Source organism: Lathamus discolor, chromosome 2 (assembly GCF_037157495.1).
Source record: "Lathamus discolor isolate bLatDis1 chromosome 2, bLatDis1.hap1, whole genome shotgun sequence".
NCBI lineage: Eukaryota > Metazoa > Chordata > Aves > Psittaciformes > Psittacidae > Lathamus > Lathamus discolor.
In genome coordinates, this window is record NC_088885.1 from 155,362,144 (window position 1) to 155,388,446 (window position 26,303).

The 26,303-nt window shown below is 41.8% G+C and overlaps 1 protein-coding gene across 1 annotated transcript in view; it reads right to left on the reverse strand.

The window, feature by feature from the left end:
- Positions 1 to 20,937, reverse strand: part of LOC136009073 (collagen alpha-1(XXII) chain-like) — a 77,453-nt gene extending 56,516 nt beyond the window's left edge. Inside the window, exon 1 of the mRNA XM_065669162.1 lies at positions 20,444 to 20,937. The gene's annotated coding sequence lies outside the window, so the exon portion shown is untranslated. The remainder of the gene's footprint in view (positions 1 to 20,443) is intronic.
- Between the last annotated feature and the right edge of the window lie 5,366 nt (positions 20,938 to 26,303).

The window sequence follows — 26,303 nt, forward strand, 5'->3', positions numbered from 1 at the left end:
TAAAGAGCTTGAATTTCAAATGAATTTCTGCATCTCAGATGCTGGTCTGTATAAAACACTATTCCATAAGCATCTTAGTTAACCTTTTTCATGGAAAAGACTCTCAGGAAGTGTCACAGAGTGGGGTCCAAGGAATTAGGAGAGCTGACAAGGGGAAGCTTTGCCCATCTGATTTGGGAAAACAATGTCTGGAAAACAGGGCTTGCCCAAGAACCTGGCACCAGCACTTGTAGTGCTCACACTGGCAGTTTCTTTCTCGTTTATTTACTAGCTGGCAAAACCAAGAAGAAAATATTGAACTTGAGACTCAGCATCAATTTGATACTTTTAGATGCATTTTTCCTTATGGCAAAGTAGCTTTACAGTGCTGCATTTTGTTTAAATCAACTTTTTCTGCTTCATTTTTACTTACTTTCCTTTGGAAAGCACTAGTCTAAACCTTTTCAGCATGGACCAGGGAACCAGGGAACCAGGAACAGAACAGGAAATTCAAAGTCAGTTAACTTGTCATTATTTATATGGGAGCCATCCTCTCCTACCCCTGAAATAGCCCCAAATATGTACTTTGAGTCTCGTAGATTGCAAGCCATTTACACAGCTGTTAGTACACATTGTGCCCCTGCAGCGGCTCATCCATTGAGGTGTAAATATGTTTGACTCCTGCAGATATTAATACAATGACTTAGATACATAATAATTTATGAATGGTGATGTACTTCCTAGGACAGAAAACACACTCCAAGATATACCACTCAATTGCAGCTGCACCCCAATAATGCCGCTATCACACCCAGGCTAAGATAGAAAACTTTGTCCATTGTCTTTTGTCCCCACTTCTTTTAAACTTAACAAAACTCTGAAACATCTCTCATGATGTCACTGAAGCAAGGTTTGTAGCATATACATGTGCTAGAATGGAAAAGTCGACCACCTGCATGTAATACAAGGCACACTGTCTATTTAGGGTAATGGATAACATCATTCACTAGCCTTCATGAGAAGAGAGTCCAATTCGAACATATAAATTAACAGCCACTGCTGGCTGCAGGAAGTCCAGATTAATGAGGAGAGATGTAAGCAAGACAAGGATCAAAATGATGTCCACAGAGGAAGCAAACAGGTCAAGCTATTGAAATACTTCTCTATGGAATGGAAAATCTGAGATTCGTCCCCAGATCTACATGCTCATACTGTCTTTACTGCTGTACGTGCAAAGTATATTGATTTATTACAGTCACAAAAGCGCCGTCTTTTGGCTTAAGCCCTGTAACCTGTAGGGATAGTCCCACAAATCCCATTTCCTCTCAACAGAGGCAGAGCTTTTCCAGTTCATATTAACTATTAGGAAGGAGCCTTTTACATTGAGTCCCTTGAGGCTATTCAATATGAGAGTGCTCTACTCTTACAGCGTCCATTTCCTGCTTTTTATATCCTTATGGAAGTTCTTCTAGCTCTTGGAATGAAACCTAATATTTTCTTTTTTAGTACAGTAGAGGATTATGTCAGTAAAAAGATCCATATGTCATGGCTTTATATAGTCAGCTAGCAGAGCTGGAGCAGGAACTGGAATGGGGTAACAGCCTAAATCTGTTTGGAAAATAGGCAACGTCCTTTCTAACAAAGAGAAGCCCAGTAAATGCATTTCCCAGAACTCCTACTGATGCCAATGCAAGGAAGAATTGCTTCAGATTCCTTGCCTTATGCATTATGATAATAGCCTGGATAAGGATTACCAGAATCCCTGCAAGCTCCAGAAGTGAGCTCATACCAATTGCCTGTCACTCTCTGGATTATTAACAGGGCTATGCTAATGTGAAAGGTACCACACACCCACCCACCACTTCCAACACTTCTGAGCTTCCCTAATACAGGCACGTTAATGCCTTCTACTTGCACTATGGGGCTGAATTGCTGCTCTGTATGTTCCAACAAGTTGATGGCCATCTAATGTCATAAAAGTTTGTTCAAAACCAATGACATTTGATGAAGAGATTTAGTATACCGAAGGATTTCCGTGGTCCAGTTTCCATGGTGTTGGCCTTTGTAATGAAACCCAGAGCTCTACTGTGGACACCAACACACAAGCAAAAGTGAAGGATCTGTGACGAAAAGCCATGGAAACAAGAGAGACCTGTTGTTACCTGGGGAAATGCAGATAGCAGGGCTACAGCCTCAGCCTTGCACCTTTCTGAATCTTCCCCTCTTTACCCAGTTGCAGGAGGTATCGTCCCCTGTGCGGTATCCACTGCCTGAAATCCACCCAAGTGAAGTCTCTCCATGCTCATGTCTACTGAGAACAAGCAATGCTGCTTCTAACACACAAGAAAGAAAAAGACATATGAATGGATATAAGTAGCTTGCAAGCAACCTTTTCCCACTGGGTATTCTAGGAAAAGGCCATTCTGTGCTTCCTTGCTGCAGCAGAGCCCCAGGGTAGAAAGCAATTCATGGTTAGCTGACATCACACTGTGGCAGGAAAGCACTTTGAGAACTGACCTGAAACAACAAAGTGAGGCTGGAACACACATAGGATTGCAGATTTTATTTCTTATAATTGTATAACTCTAATCATTTAAGGCAGAGACAATTCTGAGAAGACCTAACAGAACTCTAAGGTTAGACACCTTAACCTATTTAGGTGTCTGCAGAGTGGGGAGGTTGTATGGAGGATTTGAGACTGAAAATCCTGGAAGTGAGTGCCTCAAGCCTGTTTTGGCTCTAATCTCAAATGCTTCTCTCTCCCACAAAAGGAGCTGGGGCTAGGAGGAGAGAGGGAGATGAATCTCCTCTGACCATACATGTCTGCACGGCGGATGTCTTCAGCATCAACACAAACTCCTTTAAAATAAGAGAATTAAGAAGCACGCCTCAATGCAGCACCAGCTTTGAGTGAAAACAAGTTGGATAGAATATCCTTGATGTCTCAGCCGTCTCTGCCCAGCACCATGGGCATCATCTACATGGTACTAGCAGGCAAGGGGAACACACAGGAGTCAAGCAGAAGCAGAGATTATCCAGTGTCAGAGATCCTAAATCTGAGCCTGAGATAAAACAAACTTTACTCCTCCCAGTTTCCAAATGCAACACACAGGGAATCCTGTGAATCCTTCTGTGATCTTGCCACAATCCTGGCAGTGGGAGACCTACAGGAAAGTTCTGCCTTGTCACTTTTCTTGGCATTGCTGCTTACATGGCTGTGAGCAATAGTGATGATGAAGACAACACTTAAAAGAAGTACAGCAAATAAGGGTCTGAAAGCTTCAAATTAAACAGGAAAAAGCCTGTAGCCAGAAGAAAGCATGCAAACTACCCATATTTTCTACTAGAAAGGGGTCTCATCACCACTGTCACTCACACAGAAAGGATACAAAACCGCAAGTTGTGCTCTACAGCCCATACACTGCTTTCACACCAGGAACTGACAGACACAGAAGGCCCATCGCTTAATAGCTGATAAGAAATGTCACTGCCAGCTACCCCAGCACAACAGCCTGTGCTCAAAGCAACAGGTGGGACAGTGTTAAGTGAATAATCTTGAATGGCTGGAAGGGTTTTGAACCATCTCAACTCACACCCTGACACATCTCCTCTGTTCTGCTTCCCTACTTTTAATTTTCACGAATAAGTGGTAGGAAGAAGTGTGATACCAAGCTGCCCCATATAGACTTGAAACAAAAACTAGCTTGATTCCCTTTCCTTACCTATTTGTATGCAATATTCTGAATTTGTTCCTTAAAAGAAGAGATAGCTATTGGTTAAACAATAATAGGTAGCAAAGCATTTATTATTTGATGGAGGGGGGAAGGATATTTTCAAATGGATAAGGACTCAAAAATTTCCGAAGTTCATATTATTTCCAAAACTGGTGACACGCTTGCGTACTGAATCGCTATCTCAGGAACAGGGTATTGATTTTTAGGTATAGGTCTTTTATGATACAATATATCTATGTGCTCTGTTCAGGTAGATGGCCAAGGGCTGTGTGACAACACCAAGAAAGCAGTATTTTCTTCGTAACAGAAACAACTAGAAATGAGAGAGACAGGATCAGATGGCAGGACATACTGTAGCTACAAGGAAAATAAGAGCAAACACAACACTGGGCAGTTTGGTGGAGAGGAAGGGACATGAAGAATAGCAGAAAGAGATATCCATGTAGACAGCAGTGCTAGAACTTCAATGAAATCACATCTGTGCCTTTCTGGACTTTAAAGGTGAATTTAAGATACTGTCTCACACTGGGCTATTTCTGAAGATAAGAGTTTTTGGCTGGGATTTACCTCATTATACTCTAAATAAATCCATAGCCAGATTGATTTTACCTCTTTCTAAAGCAGATGAGTAAAATAAGTGAACTACTCACAAGAAGTACTTCTTTTCCCTAGATGCAACAAAAGGAGCCTAAACAAACAGCTAAGATTTAGATGTTGGAATTTAAGAGACACTAATACTTCAACAGATGTCTATCTGATCAAGGTGATCAAGAAAGTCAGCCAAAAGCAGCAACAGCTAACAGATAGTAAAGATAATAATAGGAAACTTTGGCAAGTTCAGAGGCAAAAGGGTGTAAGTACTTGAGTATAAAGTCTAATGAGGAACAGAAGCAGCACATTTAGGTTTCTAAACAGATACACACTCCTGAATGACAAAATTGTCCTAGGAAAGCCGGTTTGGTTAGAAGGACCAAAGAGGAGCTAGGAAAAGCAATGTCTTTTTGAACTGTTACACTAGCTTACACAAAGAACACCTTGTGCAGGATTTAGTCCAGTTTCTCTGTGAATTATGATGGATATGGGACTAATACTATAGGGCCTTCATGGAGTCCTGGATTGCCTAAAGGGTTAAACTTCAGTCTGATTCTTCAGAATCCATAAGCTGTATTGGATAAAGTCAACCCTGATGTTTATCTATCCTAAATACTAGTGGGTAATGCTTTGCTCTCACTGACTCTGCAGGTAAAGTCAGGAACCTGGAAGCCTGAAGACATCCTCATCAGTAAAATAAAGCTTACAAAAAGACAGTGAGTGCCTTAGCCCTTTCTGTATCTTTTTTGATTTCCTGCCCCATTGAGCCCTAAGCAGGTAGCTTTCTTTGCTTTACTTTCAGTGCCAAGTAAAATGCCATAATACTGATCACCATGATAAGCAGAGCTGCACATGAATTTACCCCATATACAGATAAGCAAATATTTCAGACACAGTTGTTCTCTGAAGAGTAACTATTTTCATCTACATGTTAATGTATGCTTTAATCTACATGTTTTATGTTCACTCTGCATGTCCATGTTTGTATGTTTAATCTGCATGCTTTAATCTACATATTAATGTATGCAATGTTAATGTTTCCAGTTAAGAGATGGGATTGTGCTTGTTTTGCCTCTGTTAGCAAGACTGACAGTCCATTTTTTGTTAGATAAAACCAGGTGATATAACTCTTGTATTCCACGGATACATAAAAGACCTCATTTAACTTGCAAAAGTGTTTCATATTCATCTTTATATATTCAGGGAACATCTCTAATTTATAGATTATTACAGATGAAAGGGACAATCATGTGCAGTCTGACCTCCTGGCCAACGTAAGTACAAAATTGTTCTTGATAATACCAGTATCTCATCTATATCTTGTACAAAAGTTGCAGCATTTTTCCTGCTCTAGAGAGCCATCAGTCTTGATTTATGAGACACAATATTCCCACACCAGAACCAGGAAGTTGCTCAAGTGCTCAGTTACCATCACCCAATGTACTTGATCTCTAGAATGAATGCATTTATCTTCTGTTTGCAGTGTCATGTTTTAATATGAAACCTTTCCCTGGCTTCTAGAGCCCAGAACAAGTGGCAAAGCTGGTGGATAATAAATGATTTGAATGTTTTTTTCCCTACTAAGGTAAAAATGAAGCCCCACAATGCTATTAGCTATTCCTTAGCCTAAAAAGAACCCAAACAGACAACCAAATAAGAAATGAAATAACATGCTAGCTCAGCTACATCAGCAATGTTACACTTGTGTAATAGAGGGGGAAAGAAAGAATTCTCAAGATCAACATAGAACCTCACCTTTTTCTGCTTTTTCCACAAACTCTAAACACTGCGGCAGCTGAAATGCTTTAGGAGAGAATCCAAACACAAGGTGATGCTGAAGCCTCAGACTAAGAAAAACTATGCTTTTGTGTACCACTAAACAGTAAGTACCTCAAGAAGTTCTCTACAAAACCCTGCTGGTAGCTATAGCAACCGAGTTCACTGTATTTTTACCAGAAAGCATTTTTTAAAGCTACTGAAGAAAGTACATTTTTCAACCATTATTTCCCTATCTAACTTCCAGGCCTTTTGATGCAATCCTGCTCTCCATTCAGCTTCCACCCTTCTGCTGCCACTTGGCATGCATGGCATGCGAGTTGCTGGGGTGACTCCCAAATTCAGGGAAGGAATTTTCACTCCAAAATCCAGCCGACTTCAATCTACGCTGCTGAACTGTGGCTTTCATTTCACCATGCCGGCACAAACACTTACATCTCTCAGGCAAATCGGGCATCTGAGGAGAAGTACACTTAAAAGCAATAACTGGTGTAAATCCCAAACCACTCAGATTTATGGGAAAAGAAATAATCTTTAAGAACCCTAAACTGTTAGATCTGGAGAAATATTTGCTGTGTGAGAAATCTGGTCTTGCTGCATTTACTTACTAGCAAGAGCTGTAAAACAACAACATTTCAACAGTGCTTGGGATATGAAAGCTTAGGGAGCCACTGTACTTAGCTCGTAAATTACACCTTTCCATGGCACAGCTTTCTGTATAGATTTAGCATCATACAGTACAATAGTCATGTTTGACATTTACCTGTTGAAAGGGATGTTCCAATCCCCTGTGGAAATAGCTATGTGAGTCCAGATGATAGGAGCTGCTGCTTTCCTGTATTCACATCAATCACCTGAGCAGATGACTGCTGTGGGTTTAACTCCTCTCTGGTGTTCCCATCTGCACTGAACACCAGCTTTGACTCTCAAGTCCAAGAGATAAGTGTTCTAGCTCTTACGAGCTGCATGGAACAGATAAAAGATTGGAAGCATAATATAGGTCTTTAGTCTCGATACAGACCTTCCACTTCCGAAGTCTGTGGAAGAGCGTTTGTCAGAGCAAATGGCAAAGCATATCTGCTCTTGCACCCCTTCTCACTGACAATAGACCACTTCTTGCTTTTCCACACCACTGCATTAGTGTGATGTAGTGATTCATTTATTCACATGTAGCAGCTTGTCTAACTTGACAATGACTTCACTAACTATCAAGAGTTCACCAAAACCCCCACAAAAATCCTTCTTCTAAAAGCTCTGCTTTGGAAGAGTTCTTATAAAAGGTGGTCCATTACTTTTATAAACCATTCAGTTACATTCACAGAAATGACACTGGACCATGAGACCACTGTTTTACCTGGTTTTGCATACCTCACAGGTGAAGTCCCTGTAAGGTTGAATGCATTAGAAGACAAAAAAAAATGTAAAAACCTATAACAAAGGTTTCAGCATTGGGACTTTTGATGTCTCCCTGAAGCTAGAACAAAGGTATCTGCAATTCAATGTAACAGAAATGCTAATTCTTCCGTCACACATTGCTGTGATGTTATCACTAATATTATTCAACATTCCAATATATTAAAGAATTATGATACCTGGAAAACATTCACAAGTTGTCATCTTGTTCCTAATAACATCCTAGAGGCAAAAAGATTTCTCTTCCCCACATACCAATGTAAAGAGTGTCAGCTTTATGAATCCTGCTTATGAATTACATCAGGAGGACTCAGTTTCATTGGCAACAATTCAAGAACAGGAAAGTCAGGACGGTGAAACGGCTTCAAAGGAACATGAGTTATTGGAAAGATCATGCAAGTGCAGGCTAAGTGTTCAACCTTAACACATTTCAGTTTCATCACATTCCAAATAGCAGGAATCAATTATTTTTCTGTAGCAGAAAATGTCTGGTATCTCAGAGCCTGACTCCATCCTTATGTGCAGCTGCAGCTCTATGTACTTATGTTACTCAAAAAGACAAATCAAAACCAACACCAAAACAAACCCAAGCCCCAGTGGAAATACACAAGTGCAAAGCATGAATAAAGCTGCACAGACCCTGATGCTGATGCTCACCCACCATTCTGCAGAGGACAAGCTCTTGAAATAAATGTTACCAAAGCATTTAAATCTATTCAACAGTTAGTATAAGACGACTCTTAATGAGAGACTTCCCTTCAACCACAGGTTATAAATAGGAGCATTGCCTTTGCATAGTGTGAATCTCACAGTGAAGGGAGCATTCCTAGTGGAAATGCAAAGATTTATTCTAGGATTGGATTTTGTTATCCCATTTCTCGTCTTAGGAAAAGAATGAGAGGAGGCAAAAGTGTTTTTCCCATCACATGGCTCTCGGACACATTAAGACCTACCTTATTTCTGAGCTCTGTCCCATGCAGAGGAATGCATTTCTGCAGGCTACAGCCCTGCAAGTAAACAGGCAGGGACGGGCAGGATGTGGGCAGAACTTGGGATCTACTCTACCCCTCCTAGGGACCAAAGTAGCCTCACAGCCACCACAAATGCAGAAGAGAAGGATGGTAACGAAGGGTTATCCCTGCTGCGGTGCCTCCCATGATTACTGCTTGGGCAGCATCTGCCTTCACCTCCCTCCTGGCCTGGGATAGCACACAGGCACTTCTTAACATCCCTTTTATCTGCAGACAGATACACTACTCTCTGTGCTGGTCCCAGTATTGGGAATACACCAGTATTTACAGATACCCATTTAATGCAATTTGCTGTCTGGCAATCAGGTCAGTGGCTTTTATGCTGTGATTTGAATTATTTCCTGGTGCCATTGCTAGAAAGGATATTGCCACCTGCTTTTACTATAGAGAGCAGCCTGAGTGCATTAGTTTTCCGTAACTTGTCATGTACATGTTTTAAAAACAGATTTTTCACCATTTTAAACATAAGTATTTTGACAATTATTGAAAGCAGTTTACAAGTTCTGCATTTTTAGTACTTCAAGTGTTCCTACTGAACTCATCACATCATTGGAAGCCAACGCAGAGATTTTGGGTTTAAAATATCACACCCTGAATGATGTGAACCAGAAGTGACCACAGCCTTTGCTATCTCTGCTGATTTAGTAACACAACCTGCAGAAAGATCAATGTTCAGACAATCCCACTGGTATCTCAGCATACCTCTTTGTGGATTAAAGCACTCTGTATTTTTTTATTGGGATGACAGAATCTGCCCCTAAATAAAGACATCATGGTAGGAACCTCAATAAATTGGGGGTCATTTCCCACTTAAGTCTGTATAACAACAAACATGGTGCTGAAGCCTTAAATCACAGAATCATAGAATAGTTAGGGTTGTAAAGGACCTTAAGATCATTAAATCACGTCACCCAAGGCTCTGTCCAACCTGGCCTTGAACACTGCCAGGGATGGAGCATTCACAGCTTCCCTGATAAACATTGCTAGTGACAAAGTCCTTCTTAGACCTCATGGATTTGTTCCCAGAAAACACTAAACTTGTAGGAAGGATTGCATGAATTTTCCTATGTCTATTTCGCACTCTGTTCAGACATTGTCTAAACCATATCCTAAAGAATTGATTTTTAGTTCAAGAAGGCATCAGTGTGGAAAAGGTCAGAGGCTTTTCCCAAAGACAGACAATGACGGATCCTGGAAAAGGCATCTATACCTGAAGTATAGAGTTGGATATAAAGTAATCCCTGAGTTCTCATTCATTCAGAAAATCTACTTATTTTCATTCTACTAACTTTCCTCGTTAAAAGTTTGGGATCTGGGATCTCACAGTCTGTGACATAGAAATGGGCACTGAGAGAAGCAAGCTGCTGGTTTTATACATGGCATCAAAGGAAGCAGGATTCATTAAGATGCATTTTCAAATGCAACTTAAAATATTCACTTCAGTGGCACCATTGATGGAAGATTTAAGTGTTTACCATGCTTCAAATGTCAGACTACTTTTTTTATGTAATAACATATGGGTACCCTATTTCTTCTTTCTCCTAGAAAATGATAGCACAACCTATTCAAAATCTGCCCCCAGTATCTAATACTTGACAACCTCCTTTTGCAAATAATAGCTTTTAATTCCCATTCTTACCACTTTTTTTGTGGTACATAACAGAGTGATTTTGTACCCCAGGAGATGAAATCCACTCTTTTGTAATTCAGTTTGATGTCCACAAGGCCACAAGCTTGTCTTTTTGTGATAAACCATGAGCTAAGAAGGACCATCTCCAGTAAAATACAAGATTGCACAACTCCTATGGCTTAAGGACTGTGCTGTTTCATAGAATCATAGAATAGTTAGGGTTGGAAAGGACCTCAAGATCATCCAGTTCCAACCCCCCTGCCATGGGCAGGGACACCTCTCACTAAACCATCCAACACAAGGCTTCATCCAACCTGGCCTTGAACACCGCCAGGGATGGAGCACTCACAACCTCCCTGGGCAACCCATTCCAGTGAATCAAGTGGTTTTTAAAAGGACAAAGAGCCCAATAATGACCTATACATGTAGAAAGAAAGCTCTGCTCTTGGCAGCAGGCAACACACTTGAAACTTTGAGAGAAGCATTAACTCCTGAGAAATGACTCTTTAAAAACCAGTAAGACAATATGGATCTAGTGTAAAACCTGTGAGACCCTCCTGGTCACTCCTTTACTGCTCAGGAGTCTGGGTGCTGCTCTTGGCATTGTCACATTCCCAAGCAATGTAAAAACCTATGGAGCAGAGGTTTTCGGTTTTCGGGAAGAAAGGTGAATTAGTCAGTGAATAAACCCAGGCAGATGGCGAGACAAATAGGGGTAGGTTGGACAAATCCATTTCCCAAATGTTCTATTAGCTTGCTTTAGTCTCCTGAATTGTAACTGTGTATACCCTCGCCTCTCATCTTATTTCAGTCATGGTCCCTGTTACAGCACCTGGGGGATTATTTGCAAGGAGCAGTTTAAAGTCAGGCTCTGCCCTATAGAGTTACCCATGGTTTACCTGCAGTAGTGCCTCCAAGGTTCTCCATCCTGAGTGAGCCTTTGAAAGCCCTAAAATAAAATGACCCCTCATCTGATCTTTAGGGTGCCACCATCCCCTCAAGTCTTTCATCGAGATACGTCTCCCAGCAATACTCTGTTTATGAGCTAAGTTAGAAACTGGTCCTGGAAGGATTAGAAAAGGGTTATAACCAGGCTCTTCACCCGTCACCTGGTGTTTTAGATGCCAGTTTTTAAGTCAGGGGCTTGGACACGGAAGGTTTTGCGTAAGTTTACTGCAATAGAGTGGCGATTACTGTCAGTCCAGCAGTCCAAGTGGTGGTGTACCAGAAGGAAAACTTTCCTCTCCCACATTATCTGTGCTGTGACAGGAGCAAAGGGTGTCCTGTTTACCAGGCATGATCCTTGTGCTGAAAGGGTTTACAATCTAACAGAAAGGATTTCACAAATCCCCCGAGTACACAGACATAGAAGATTCTAAAGGGGTTAATAGCCTCCTCACACTTCCCATTCTTATGGAGAGTAGTGAAGGAGAAAAACTCTCCTATCAGCTTCACAGCCATCCAATACAGCATCATGTCACAGAATAGAAAAGGGATTAACACTTATCATCTGATCAGGCAAACATGTCAGCTAAACAAGAAGAGCTGGTAATGAGGCAGAAAAGTTGTATGCACAATGGCATGGATCCTCCCACCCAGGCGTGGATCAGGAGTATGCGTAATAATATAATTTAATTGAGAGACTACATAGATTATCCATGCTCTGCAGAGCCTCATAAAGACAAACCAGAATTAATAAACATTATCCCATTTATAACAGACATAAGTGAAATTATCGTTTAAGTGTCTGTTTCACAGGAAGTTGTAATCATCTTCTAGGAATTATTTTTGCTGAACTGTTTCAATGCAAGAGAAACACTGTCTTCATGTCAGTATTGTCTTAAATTGGCTACAAGGGGCAACTAAATCAACCCAAAGGATAGTATTCCCCAAAGCCAGTGTAATCCGTCCTCCTGCATGAGCCCTGGAGGAGAGCTTTCTTAAGATACTGTACAGTCCAACAGCCTGATACTTCCTATATCATCCATACATGATGGAGCACTTAGCTACATGACATCACTGTCTCACTGCATATGTCCTGAAAGATCCTAGATCTGATACCTGGGATAAAATTGGCACATTGGCCTGCTGCAACTATTCCAAACCCTCCCATTCACTTTAATCACTAGTTTTAATCAATACAGAACTTTTCTGCAGTGCTAATTTGTTGAGAGAGATATGCCACTGACTCTTGGTCAACAGCCATGATCCTCCCCAGCAAGCCTGTGGGGAATGCAGTCCTCACAGTTAACTCTACTGAGCGATGCTCTGAGGACTTATTGATATTATGGTGATTCATCTGACCAAATGCAGAGATTTACAGTGTGTTTGTATCTGAATAAACCACCTGCCAGCCCTTTATAATCCATAGAGATGAACAGACATTTCTTGGGAGTAATACATTTCAAACCGGTCAGACAGATCACCCTGCAAGGCCTCCTGTTTGTCTTCACTGCCTCTAAGTGCAGTGATACGGGTGTCTGGCTGAGCAGGAGAGTCTCCAGCAGGTATCTAGAACTAGGTGAGGTGACCCATCATGACATCTTGAGTGGAAAAGGCCCGTCTCTAGACATAATCATCCTCACTGCTCGAGGCAGACAGAGCCAAGAGAGGTTAAACACCACACAAACCAGTGGCACAGTCGTTGCCACAGGGCTATGCCCATCCATGCCACTACAATGCCACAGCATTATTTGACAGAATTCAGGTGGGGGACTTGGCAGTGATGGGTTAACAATTGGACATGATGATCTTAACGGTCTTTTCCAACCTAGTTGATTCTATGATATGACGAATCTTCAAGTCATTAACGAAGAGAAGGACAAAGGCATACAGCTAAGGGGATAAACAACAGTGGTTAACATAGAATTGTTCCTCCTTATTTCTGGTGGTTTGGTTGGGGTTTTATTTCTTATGAATCCTGAAGACCTACAAAGCTGCCAGGAACTCCTCCAACTTGGGATACAGACTTCCCAAAACTCATTGTACCTACAAGCTCCCTCTGTGGCTTCCTTGTCTGGCTAGGACCTGCCTTATGGGTTATTACCTTCAAAACTCATCTCTTTTTGAGAGAGACAAGGAGCAAAATCATAGGTGTGGAACTGACAAGAAATGGAAGTAAGGGTAAATAGTTTTAAGCTGTATATCATAGCAGTGGAATCTGGCATAAGGGTACTTTATGCTTTATCTGTTTCACTGTGTCTTATCAGTCTTAGCTCAGAAACTGCTGAAGGGAAGACAATTTCTCTTTATATACAGCGTGATCAGATAATGCCCTGGAAAGCAACATTTCTTCAACTTCTTCCCAGTGTCAAAACATCTAAAATTAGTACTTAATGTTATAGCCCACTCATAGGTGCTACAGCCCTCCTGGGGTCATGGCCCATAATCTGGGAACAGGTACTAAAGGAAGTGAAAAGGATGTTAAGGGAAGAAAACATGACAATAGAGATACCTGCTGAAAAGGAAACAAAAAGTCGAAGGCAGCAATAAAAAAGGCTGAACAGTGAATTAAAAAGGAGAAAAAGAAACTACTCAGAAATACACGAATAACTTGACTGAAAAAACCCAGAACAGAAAATGCACTCAGCAATAAACCCAGGGGACGGCAAAGAAAGAAGCAAAAATAAACCCAGGTGTAAACTGTTTTAATTCCAGAAATCAATCATTAAAGCAGTTACCTGTATATAACTGAGAAAAGCCTCCACAAAAACATAAAAACCACTCTTAGAAATACTCTAGAGGTGGTACCATAATTAAACAGCAAAACAGGATGGGGGAAATTGCCTTGAAACAACTCAAGCACAAGACGGCTTATGAAATGTCAGACTTGAACAAAGGTTGTCAACCCATCTGTTAGGAGTGAGTAATTCTCTCCTGCCTTAGGCCCCCCAGAGTAGTCAGGCAGTTTTATTACCTATGCTAAAGTATTGTCCTTTACAACACAAATGATTGTTTGCTTAGTTCCTGCTGCAGGAATATGAAGTCTCTGGTCATGCAGAACTACATCATGAGGTCCCATGTTCAGACTGAGAGCATCCTGAGCTGTGATGCAACAGATCATTGAAATGAAGCAGATTTGAGCTTCACCAGTGCTCACACAGGAGCAGATGAATTTCAGGTGCTACAGAAGGGCTGTGCCTTGCTGCCTCCTAGCAGGTAATGAATTAATTTACCAGCGAGGAGTTAAAACCACTGGGCCTGACCACCCTGCTTAGATCAAGTGAATGGGATTTGCTGAATATGTTCAGGTATATTTTGCACTCTTCTCTTAACAAGTACTATAATGGAGTGAAAACCACCTATTCCTTTGCATTCCAAACTCTCATTCATAGGTGGAAGAACTGACTGTGCACAGGTTCAGTGACTTGCTGATGGCTGTGCAGCACATCTGCCAGAGAACATCCTCTGTCCATAGCCCCTGACTACAGTCCAGTGGGCTTCTTAACTGCAATGTTAAGGCAAAATCCTTGACTTCACCTGTAATTTACTGACCCCAATGAAGCCTGATGGGGCTTCCACTGAAAGGGAATCACAAAACCTTCTGCAGCAGTTGGAATAAGCCATAAGGAAAACACCAGTAAAATGAAGTGCATGATGGAAGAAAATAACAGGGTGAGTTTCTGTCCAAATATAGCTTGATAGTTTCTTAATATGTTCATTTTCCTGCTCTTTTCCTATTCTACCTACATTTGCTACAGGGATTTCAAAATATGTCCCCAGTTCCTCAGTTTCAGTGATTTTTATAGATGTTTATAGATGTTTTCTCCCTCTTTCCTCATTCCCAAAACTTGAGCTCTCATGTTCCAAAACTTCTTTGTAGTAGTGCTGAATACAAAGTGGTTCATCAGGGTATCTCACTTTACTGTGGAGAAAAATGGTTCTACCACTGTATTGGATAACCGGTTGCAGGGATGCTGAGTGCAAGTGCTTTCACACGGGTACCAGCTGTTGCTTTATTTCTAAGAACTGCAGTGGTAATCAAGACAGCCCATGCAGATTATCTGTAACCTTTATCTGCTGATGGAATTGGAATTACTGAAGTTCTGTTGTACAAGTTGAGTTAGTTTTAAACTAAATGTGGACCCAACAGAAACCCCTCCTGGTGCCCTCAGCAATAAACTTTCCAGCTCAAGAAAATCTTTGCAATTGATATGCAGAACAATTCTTCTTACGACAATCAATATAAACCTGGTTTCTCTGGAAAGAAATACCTGGATGCTGCCAATAGGCACATAATTCAACATGGCTCAGCAAACAGCACTGCAGAAATAGCACTTAGATAATAAGCAATCAAGCCACAAGTGAGTGCTGGCTAAGCTTGGAGCAAAGAGCATGAGTCCAAACCAGTTGAAAGCTACCAATGGTTTAAACATCTCCTCAAATGCCACGTGAAATATGTCATTTTTGCCATCTTTTATTAAAAACACTGAAGAATCAACATTTAGGAAGTAACAATAATCAAATTGACTGTTTAAATTGAACTCGAGGGATCCTCCTATTTTACAAAGAATCAAAGATTAATTTCTGAGGAACTGAATCAGTGCAAAGTAAATAGATTCTGATAAGCTGAGGAAGGATAGCTTACATCTACTGCATAGCAGATAAGCTCTGTGATAGCAGTATTCCCTGAGCAAAAGAAATCCAGACAACTGCATAATCAGGACTGACATTACTTGCAAAATATGACCCATAACTCAATTTCATTCATGCCTAATGAATTGCAAGGCTAACACAGCTTGGAGAAGGTTTCTGATGTGCAACCAGATCGGACCCAGCTTTTCAACATTTTGGCCAGCTCCACAGCCATGTATACCCTGGTGTGGGATTTGTGACTCCTCAATAGGCTCTCAGGATGGGCTGCTGCTTATTTCTATAGCGCAAGAGCTTGTGAGCAAGTGCCAGGGCTCACAGTGTCCTCTCTTTAGTGCTAAATTGTCTCCATGCTGGGGAAGAAACACTGTTGAAGCCTTTGAAGAATTTTTATATGGTTTTATAGGAAGAAGCCTTTTAAAGTCAAAATACTCCTAGAAATCTCAGGCTCCTGTTTGTCACTACACAAAGATACCTGGTATTTGCTATGAGAACCCCAGCGTAATGAAGAATAGCAACTCAGACTGCTTTCATTCTTCCAAAGCACAGAAAATCTTTGGGTTTATCTTGTTTCTAGCAGCAAAAGGAAACAAAAGCTACCTCACTACTTGCATCACCTGTGACATGAAATGAATTTTCCACTATCAGGAGGAAGTAACATATCTGTTGCATATCAATAATGTTTGATTGGGGGGGGGTTCTTTTTTCCCCACTCCAAATTAAATCTCTAATCTATACCACAGTTCCTGGCAGATGATGTACCCACCATCTTTCCTGCTACTGCCAATCTTGAACCCATTTTCCTCAAGGCAATAATATTGTGTCTATACTCCTTCCTTGCTGGATGGAGTATCAGATATTTAATCTTCATAGACCCTTTGGTAAGGCTCAAAAATAAAAATTATCAGCTATCACGTCCCTCCCACCCTCATGCTCAGACTAGGAATGAATGAGCAACTAAGGGTGTTTAGCCTGGAGAGGAGAATGCTCAGGGGCACCTTACTGCTCTCTGCAGCTGCCTGAAAGGAGGTTGTAGTGAGATGGGGTCGGTCTTTTCTCCCAAGTAGCAAGTGATAGGACAAGAGGAAACGGCCTCAAGTTGTACCTGGGGAAGGTTTAGATTGGGTATTAGGTAAATTTCTTCCCCAGAGGGTGGTCAGGCACTGGAACAGGCTGCCCAGGGCAGTGGTGGAGTCACCATCCCTGCAGGTATTTGAAAAACATGTGGATGTGGTGCTTAAGGACACGGTTTAGTGGTCGGCAGTGTTAGACAAACAGTTGGACTCTATGATCTTAAAACTCTTTTTAAACCTAAATGGTTCTCTGATTCTATACTTTCCAATAATTGGATCCACCCAGTCTCTCCTTGCAACTCAAAACTCTGGAAATGTTACCTATCATTATAGCATATATTACTCAATTAAGAAGAAATCAGAATGTTTTCAACTAATAAAAAATTTCTTTTTTTCTTTTAAGATCTCAAGGTCACAACTGATGTAAATTCTCCTTCTAATATTATCTCTCATTCACAAGTGGAAGAACTGACTGTGCACAGGTTCAGTGACTTGCTAAAGGCCGTGCAGCACATCTGACAGAGAACATCCTCTGTCCATGGCCTCTGACAACAGCCCAGTGAGCTTTTTAGCTGTAATGTTAAGAAAGTATCCTTAACTTCACGTGTAATTTACTGACCCTTGGTAATGGGACTTCCACTGAAGGGGATGACAAAACCTTCAGCAGCAACTCGAACAAGCTATTAGGAAAACACCAGTAAAAAATAAAAAATAAAGAGTATGATGGAGTAAAATAACAGAGTGAGTTTGTGTCCAAGTATGACCTGATAGTTTCCAATATGTTCATTTTCCTGTTCTACCTACATGTGCTACAAGGATTTCAAATTACGTCCCGAATTCCTGTTACAGTTCAGTGATTTCTGTAGATGCTTTCTCCCCCTTTCCTCATTGCCAAAACTTGAGCTCTCATGATCCAAAACTTCTTTGTAACAGTTGGTAGTGCTCAATCCAAAGTGAGCAGTATTCAATAAGGACCCAGCATTACTGACTTTATACTCATTTGGCTACAGAAAGACCTGCAGGAATGGCTCCTCTCTAAAGAGCTGGCTGTAAAGGCAGAAATGCACTGCCACATCTTCCTCACTAGGTAGAACAGCTGGAAAGGCTGGGAGGGGATATTTCAGTGTCATGGGAGACAAGACATAAAGTTTAGCTAAGAAAGACTGGGGAATTTGGTGTTGTCTGAACTACTGAAATAGCCCAATATCACCTGTATATTATTCACACATGGTGGTACATCCAAATCATTGATACAATGCAAGGGTTTTGTTAAAGGTTTCACTTCTCACTATGAGAAAGGGAGAGAGTTTAAGAACAGTTTTTAAAAGGGAGGTATTGCCATCACCCAGCAGTGATTAATCAAAACAGGTTTTAGAAGGAAGGGCTGGGAATGACAAATTGAAATATCCTTTCAATCCAACATAATTACTGAGTGAATCTCAGAAATGTATTTTCGCAAGAAAATTATCACGTGCTGGAAACAAAAGCGTTCTTTTATTCCTGCTATTTTCAGTATCATAATCTCCAGAATCAAAAGCTAGCTCTGGCATGTAGCAATGATGTTTGCCCTAAAACTGCATGAAATGTCAGCAGAATTAAAAAAAGACTTACATGTATGTATAGGTGCTTCACCCACACGTTGTCGGGGTCTCTGAGCTCAGGAAAAGATTCCCACAGACCACAGGAACAAACTAATTCTTCCACCTAATTCCTCCTCCGTTGGGTCCCCACTGGGGACCTTGTTCTTCCACCATACTAACATGAGTCATATTCATGAGTCACACTGATGCTTCCCACACAGCAAGTCCTTCATCAGATATACTATTCCAGCCTATACCCTCTTCTCATTCATGGCATTGGTCTTACTCATATTTGAAATAATAGTATTTACATCAGTAAAACAAGCAAGATTTGGCCCTAGGCTGATTCCAGAAGAGAGTGGTACCATTATCTGCTCTTTCTGAAGTCAGAAGACCTGGTTTCTTCCCTTTGCTTTCCAATGTGTTGAGGACTGCCCTGGAATGATTTTACACAAAACCAGACATTCATCACTAGGTAGACTGCCTGTTTCTAAGTTCAGAATGGGACTTTTAACTTCTCCAAGCCTCAGTTTCACCAGAAAGGACCCCCAAACAGCTCTTTGCCTCTTATTAGAAGCAACAGCAACACAACACACGTACTGAAAATAACAGCAAATCTGCAAAACACACTCAGAACTTTCTTTGTAGTAATATTCCACAAACACTTCTCTGATGCAAATTCTAATATATGTACTTGATATGTCTTACTAGAAGTTACTTCAGAGCACTGTCCCATCTGTGGGCAAAGAGCATAGTCTTTGTATAGAATCATAGAACAGAATCATAGAATAGTTAGGGTTGGAAAGGACCTTAAGATCATCCAGTTCCAACCCTCTCACCATGGGCAGGGACACCTCCCACTAAACAATGACACCCAAGGCTTTGTCCAACCTGGCCTTGAACATCGCCAGAAGTATCACACTGGAAAATATGCATGATGGTAGGATTGAAACTTCAGTAAAAACTACTACATGCTTACTATTAAAAAAAAAAAAAAAAAAGGAGCTTTTGAAGCAAAATAGACCTTACAATCACCTGCCCAACCTATTTGAGAAACTGCTCCTACTATTTTATCAGTGGGTATTTATTCTTCAGTATTTACACAAACTCCCCCGAATCAGATGTCTGAACAGGCATCCATCAAAGAAAAAGGGGAGAGATTCAGGCACGCATCTAGAGTGATCCTAGGTGCAAATTAAGCACACAGCTATACCGATAGATTTTGCAGGTGCATCTTCCTGAGAATGGCTCCATCAGTGTCCACACTGCACAGATGGGCTGTTGTTATTTTAAGGTCTTAATCAAAATCAGTGCAAACAGGCAGAGCACTGCATGCATGCTAATGCCCATGGAACGTCAGCTGGGAAGCAGTCAGTACACTTGCTTTAAGAACACCAGCTATGTAAAAAACACAGAAGTGAAGGAACTGCTGAATTGGGCAGCTTAGAGGAAGCTACAGGCTATAGCTACAAAGCAGTGCACAGTACATTCATGATACATATGAAACGAAGGAAACATCCTGCTAACACCCATGGTGGTCCTGCATCCTGATAGAGTGTCACACAGAATACAAGAAGGTGTTAGGTCATCAAAATCCCAATCAGAACCAGCCCTGAAAACAGTAATTATAATGTAGATATCTGTAAACCTCCTGTCACCTCTGAACTTTTACAAGAGCTTTCCTCAGTGAAGGCATTATGCATTCCTAAGTCGCTGCTTCATCATCTGTAGTGAAGGCACTTTGCATCTGCTAATCACAACTCAAGGGCTGAACCAGACCTGATTCAGATGACACCTAGCCAACTATGTGGTCTGAAAACTTGTTGGCTAAGGGAAAAAACATGCAAACGCGTATTAAGAATAATGTAATACAGTTCCTGCTGGGCTGTCTTTGTAGGGCAGATCCTGTTCCTGCATGTCTGCATACTTAAAAAGAAAACACTCTTCTTCTGAACTTGAGCTGCCTCCCTGCACAAGTGAGACATGGAAAGGACAAAACAAAGGTGGTGTCCAGGGTCACAGTGCCCCCAGAACGTCCCCTTACCTTACGAACACAGCACTACCCAAATGGTACGTGGCGCCCGGGTCCTGAGCCGCGCTCAGCGCGCAGCCGAGGTGTCAACGCGGAGTTGTCAGGCCAGGCGGGACGAGCTGCGACGCTGGGCGTGCAGGGACAAGAGCACAGACACACGCAGACACCCCCTGCTCGCACAGGTTCTCAAGGCGACTTGATAGGGACAGGGAGGGAATGGGCAAAACGCGGCATCTTCTGTTCACTCATTCCCGTCCTGGTGGGGGAGAAAGGGGGGAGAAAGAGGAAAAGAGGGGAGACGAGGAGGAGAGGGGGAGAAGGGGGGAGAGAGAGAAGAAAGAAAAGAGGAAAGAAAGGAGAAAAGAAAGAAGGAAACAAAGGAGAAAAGAAAGAAAGGAGGAAAGAAAGAAAGGAAAAGAGAGAAAAGCCGGGAGGAAAGGGGGAAGAGGAGAGGGAAGGACGGGGCCCGAGCAGGACGCGGGGCAGCAGCGGGACCCGGCGGCAGCGGGAGCCGGGCCGGGAGAGGGGCCGGATTGCGGCGGCCGCTGGGTTTAAGGAGCGAGGGGAGGGGAAGGGGCTGGGCGGGAGCGCTGCGGGGCCCGGGTGCGGAGGGGGCTGGACCCCGGGGTGAGACATGTGGGGGTGCGGACACGAGGGGTATATGGGACATCCTGAGCCCCTGCCCTCCATAGGGAGGGGCAGAGGCATGGCCCCCCGAGCGGATGGAGAACGGCATAGAGAGTCCCCAAAGCGGTACGGGGAGGAAATGCCCTTTCTGGTGCAGCAAACAGGTGGCCTCTGCTTTTACCTCCACCCTGACCTCAGTGTCTAAATAAAAAGCCCTCCGCTGGGATATTTTTGCTTGTATTTCAGCCCTGACTTGTGTGCTGGAGCCACTAGTCCTCACCCTCCTCCAGACACAGCCCTCCGTCTCTGCTGTGCACATACCGTCCCTTCTCCGCCTTAGGAAGCATTCCCATAGCTGTCCCTGCTGTTTCATCCAGGATGGATGTCCATCGGCATGGTTTGATGTATGGGAGCCAGGATCTAGACCATGTTATGGAGATGTTCCTGCTAAGATTTTTCAAGTGCAGTGTTGGGGCCTTAAATGTCAGCTCTATGGAGATCAAGCACAGCTTTGGTGGCAGGTTATGGTTTTATTGTATCTGGTCTGTCTGCTATATGGTATCAGCAGATGCGGAAACTGGTTTCTGTTGGGTTATAGCTCACCCTCAGCTGAAGGAGCACTGTGGATACCTCCCCACACAGCTTTCAGCTTTCCAAAGGAAAATCATTGACAAAAATCAATCTGCTGTATTCCATAATTTTTTTGGGAACATACTTTCACTTTATGCATATATATGTATGTGTATAAGTTCAATTTTTAAGGCATGTACACATAATTCCAAAGGATTGGGGATAGAGAAAATATTGAACATGATTTTTACAAGATTTTTTACATAAATAAATTATTTTTTAAGATAAATTACTTTAGCATCCCATAGCAGTTACTTATGTTCTTGTACCTGAACTACATGCTCTTTTTCAATTTGGCCTCTCCCACCACATGTCCATATATGTCTGGCAAGTGCTGGCTCTAAACTAACTCACAGGAGGAAGGTCCCACTGCTTCTGTGATCAGGACCATCAGCAACTGTAGCAACAGGACAAGGGGTGATGGGTTTAAACTTAAAACAGGATAAGTTTAGGTTAGAGCTAAGAAAGAAGCTCTTCCATGTGAGGGTCCTGAGGCGCTGGCACAGGGTGCCCAGAGAAGCTGTGGCTGCCCCATACCTGGCAGTGTTCAGACCAAGGCTGAACAGGGCTTGGAGCAACTTGGTCTAGTGTGAGGTGTCCCTGCCCATGGCAGGTGGTTAAAACTGGGTGATCTTAAGGTCCCTTCCAACCCAAATCATTCTATGAGCTCTGGAGCTTTGCCTCTGGTTGCTGTGGGAACGAAGTGGAGTTACACAGGGCAGATTACATGATGCTCCCAAACTGCACCTGCAGTGCTCAGTGAACTTCAGTGGGTCACAGTCCACCTTTAAGGGGTTTCTCCCTGCATAATACCTACAGCAAAATAAACCTTATCCTTTGCATGCTGCCCCTTCTCCAGTTTATTCATACAACTAAAAATCTTTTGACAGACACAGAGATTAAGTGGAGTCACTTGAGTTTATTTCAGGTACCAAAGCCTATGGTGCATGCAGCTGAAGCGTGTTTAAATGAGGATTTCTGTCCCACGAGACAGCGGTGACAGCTCTCTAGTGCTTTCTGTAAACTCTCTTGCCAGTGACATATTATTTCCACTCACCCCAGTCTCCTCCCTACTGCTGCCAACAAGACAAGGTGTAATGAGGTTCTCCTTCGCATGTTATTAAGACCAATTCATGGCCATCCTGCCCATTTGTAAGAGACCTGTTTCATTTATCAGTTCCCTTCTTCCTTGGGCAGAACCATTCCTTATCTTCTCTGTGTGTATAGAAAGACTTTGATAATGAAGAAGGATCATCACCATTGCTGTTCACTTTCAGGTTTCCTGCAGGAAACATTACCTCAATACAAATGAGAGCCCTTCAGCAAAGCACTTTGGTGAATTTACTGAACTGGGACTTGACGTTAGTGTTCATAGTGTGGCTGTTTAAAATTTCTTTGCGTGTTTGCATTTTAGGCACAGGTTAGTAGAAAATCTGTTCAAAGGAATGAAAAAAAAGGCTGTGAGTGCAGGAAGGTGAAAGATTTCTACAGCCTGTTTGACCTCTGCCCAGCTTTTGCAGTGGTGGCATGGTTTATTCACAGCTCTAATACCAGAATCAGTGCACAAAAACCAGATGCAGTACCTAATTCTGCATATGCAGCTATAAACCTGAAACGGGATCATCTATCTCAGACTGCTCCCATTCCAGCATTCACAGACTGCATCAAAAGAAACAGGAGGATAGGGGATTGCTCATCTCTAAAGCAAAGCATTGAACCTAGATTTTTCCCATCATAGGGTGCTGCAGTATCCATGCTGAATTTCTGCACACATTTTTCTTCAGTCTGCTTTCATTTTCAACCCAATATTTGATTAATAGTCATCTTCACCTTGTGTCAAAATGTTAAGCCTATGGGATGTGGCATTTTTCTCCCTAAAGCTTCACCTTGCCAAGAATTTGGTGACACTAACAGGAAAGGGATCTTTATACCAGCACATCAGCTTGATCAGCTGTAAGAGATTAAACCAAGTGGTGTATTGAGGATGAGTGTTGCATACAGTGAAAAAACCCTAATACACTTACTCTGTCTTTACCAGTAGCCTAGTAGTACGTATCTATATTCTGCAGCAGTTACTATTTCAGCCACTGGGTTTAATAAGTATCTGTCAACATACTTCAGGCAGGCTCAGTTGTTAAAGCTGTTGCTTCTCTTTACATTGTACAGAAGTGATGAGCAGAAAGGAAATAAATCCTATTCATAGATATTTTGTCTTCAGTGATCTGTGGAGAAAAACTGTTTTAAGTTGTATGTAGATGTAGATTTATTTATCAATGTGTAGATGGTAAGTGATGATGCTGTCTTATTAGGATTTCTACTGGAAACAGCACTGAACCAGCAGCTCAGGGAGCTATGACAACCATTGATGCATGGATATATAACTCCATGTATATAACATATAAATGTATATGTATATTTAACATATATAAATGTTTACCCACATTTTGCAGGTTTTTTTGTGTTCTGATTGTGAGCCTTTGATTTCCAGTTTCAGCCTGGGTTAGGAGTGCAAGATACGACAGGAAGAACTTCTGTGTAGCCTGATAACTTATCCTCAGGAATGGATGCCTCAGCAGGTGTGTAAGAAAACAATAATCACTCCACAATGCTCCCCAAGAGTAGCTCCTCAGTCTGCAGTTGTCGGATTTCCTCACAAAGACATAGTGTGTGGCTTGAACATCTCACAGCCCTTTCTTCGTCAGTAAATTTCAGCCACATTGGAATCCAAATCAATATTACTTGCAATCGTTTTGTGGCAACACGTTCCTCAATAGTTCAATCCCAGTCTGCAAATCACAGTGCCTTTGCTGCCTGAAACAGCTTGTTTATAGACAAGACATAACCATATCACATAACCATCAGCCAGTTCTTTCTTCAGTAACTTCGCTGCAGTAGTGCAGTGCTGTTTAATCTGACTGGTTAAAGGTGTCTCAGGGCTCTGACAGGTTTCTTTTCCAAGTTTCCTAAAAATTCTGGTGCTGGAAAGATCAGTAGCTGTGTGTTGGCAACTCATAAATTCTTAAGAAATTACATCACTGGAGAATACTCCTGCGCCTTTTATACTTTATATATATCATTTTGTGAAATTTACACATTATAGTCCCAAATGGCTTACATTTCAAGGCATGAAGCAGATTCAAATGGTCTCTCTTAAAAAAAGAGAGAGATATTTCTATCTAGCATAGAAATATATTGTTTTCTTGCAGTATATAATTTTCTATTCCAAAGCCTATTAAAAGCAATGAAGGAAAAATACTAAATTCAGCAGTACAATATGAGCTCTCTCATGTTGTATTATGCATCACATGCTCTATCATGTTATTGTGCTCTATGTAGCGGTTTAGCTTGTTATAGTTTATAGGGTTTATATGCTGTATGTGTCATGACACTATGCTGTGTCACTCTTGTTATTATCTTACTTCGTTGTCGTTGGTGAATTACAGGATTTGTAATTCCCAAATCCTGACTCATAAATAATTCCTTTCTGATGAACGTTACGTGCAGCACTTTGTCCAGTACTGAAAGTTACAAAGTCATGAATTATGAAATCCTCGCAGTTTAGTGAAAAGGTTTATGAACTTCATAGAAGAAATAGACTTCCTAGTAATCCTACAGTGATTGATCACCTGGCTCCCTCCACAATACTCTGCAAAAGCAATGCAAGAACAAACCATATAATTTAGTTCTAGTTAGTTATATAAATGTCATAGCTATATAAGTATCGAATTTAAATAAGTCTGATTTAATACTGCAGATTAAGACTACTGGTAGATTTACTTGCTTCTGCGAATCAGATAGCTCATCATAGGTGACAGTAAAGTTCTACAATTAAATGCTGTTTCTTCTATCCACCTACAGGTGATAAACTTCTATGTTATGTTCTGGAGCAAGATAATCACATCACATTTGAAATCAGGACACTTCTAATGATATTGATACAGTGAAAGAAATTCTTCTGAATATGTCTATGACTCATCAATGAACTGCAAAATTGAACTTGCCTGGTGGCCTAGCACTGAACAGTTTTCTTCCTCTTTATTGAACTATGGATGATGGAGCTAGGCTTTTTTCAGTGATATCCAGTGATAGGACAAGGGGCAATGGGTGTAAACTGGAACATAGGAAGTTCCACGTTAACATCAGGAAGAACTTCTTTACTGTAAGAGTGACAGAGCACTGGAACAGGCTGCCCAGGGGGGTTGTGGAGTCTCCTACACTGGAGATATTCAAGGCCCGCCTGGACAAGTTCCTGTGTGATGTACTGTAGGTTACCCTGCTCTTGCAGGGGGGTTGGACTAGATGATCTTTTTAGGTCCCTTCCAACCCTTGGGATTCTGTGATTCTGTGATTCTGTGATTCGCCTGGAGCACACTTCAACTTCATGTTTCCTTGTAATGCGGTAAATCACACCAATACCTCCTTATTGGCATTTCAGTGGAGCCGGGCAAAGTGGACGCAGCTTTGCCGCTGAAAGTAAACCCTAAATTCAAGATCTCCATGTCTGTTAGGACAGTGAGACATCTCTCTTTCTCTCTTTATGTCTCTGCATCATTACAATCGGCAAAGAATCTGGAATTCCCCATTCCTAGTTACTTTACAAACGCTGAGCTCAAAG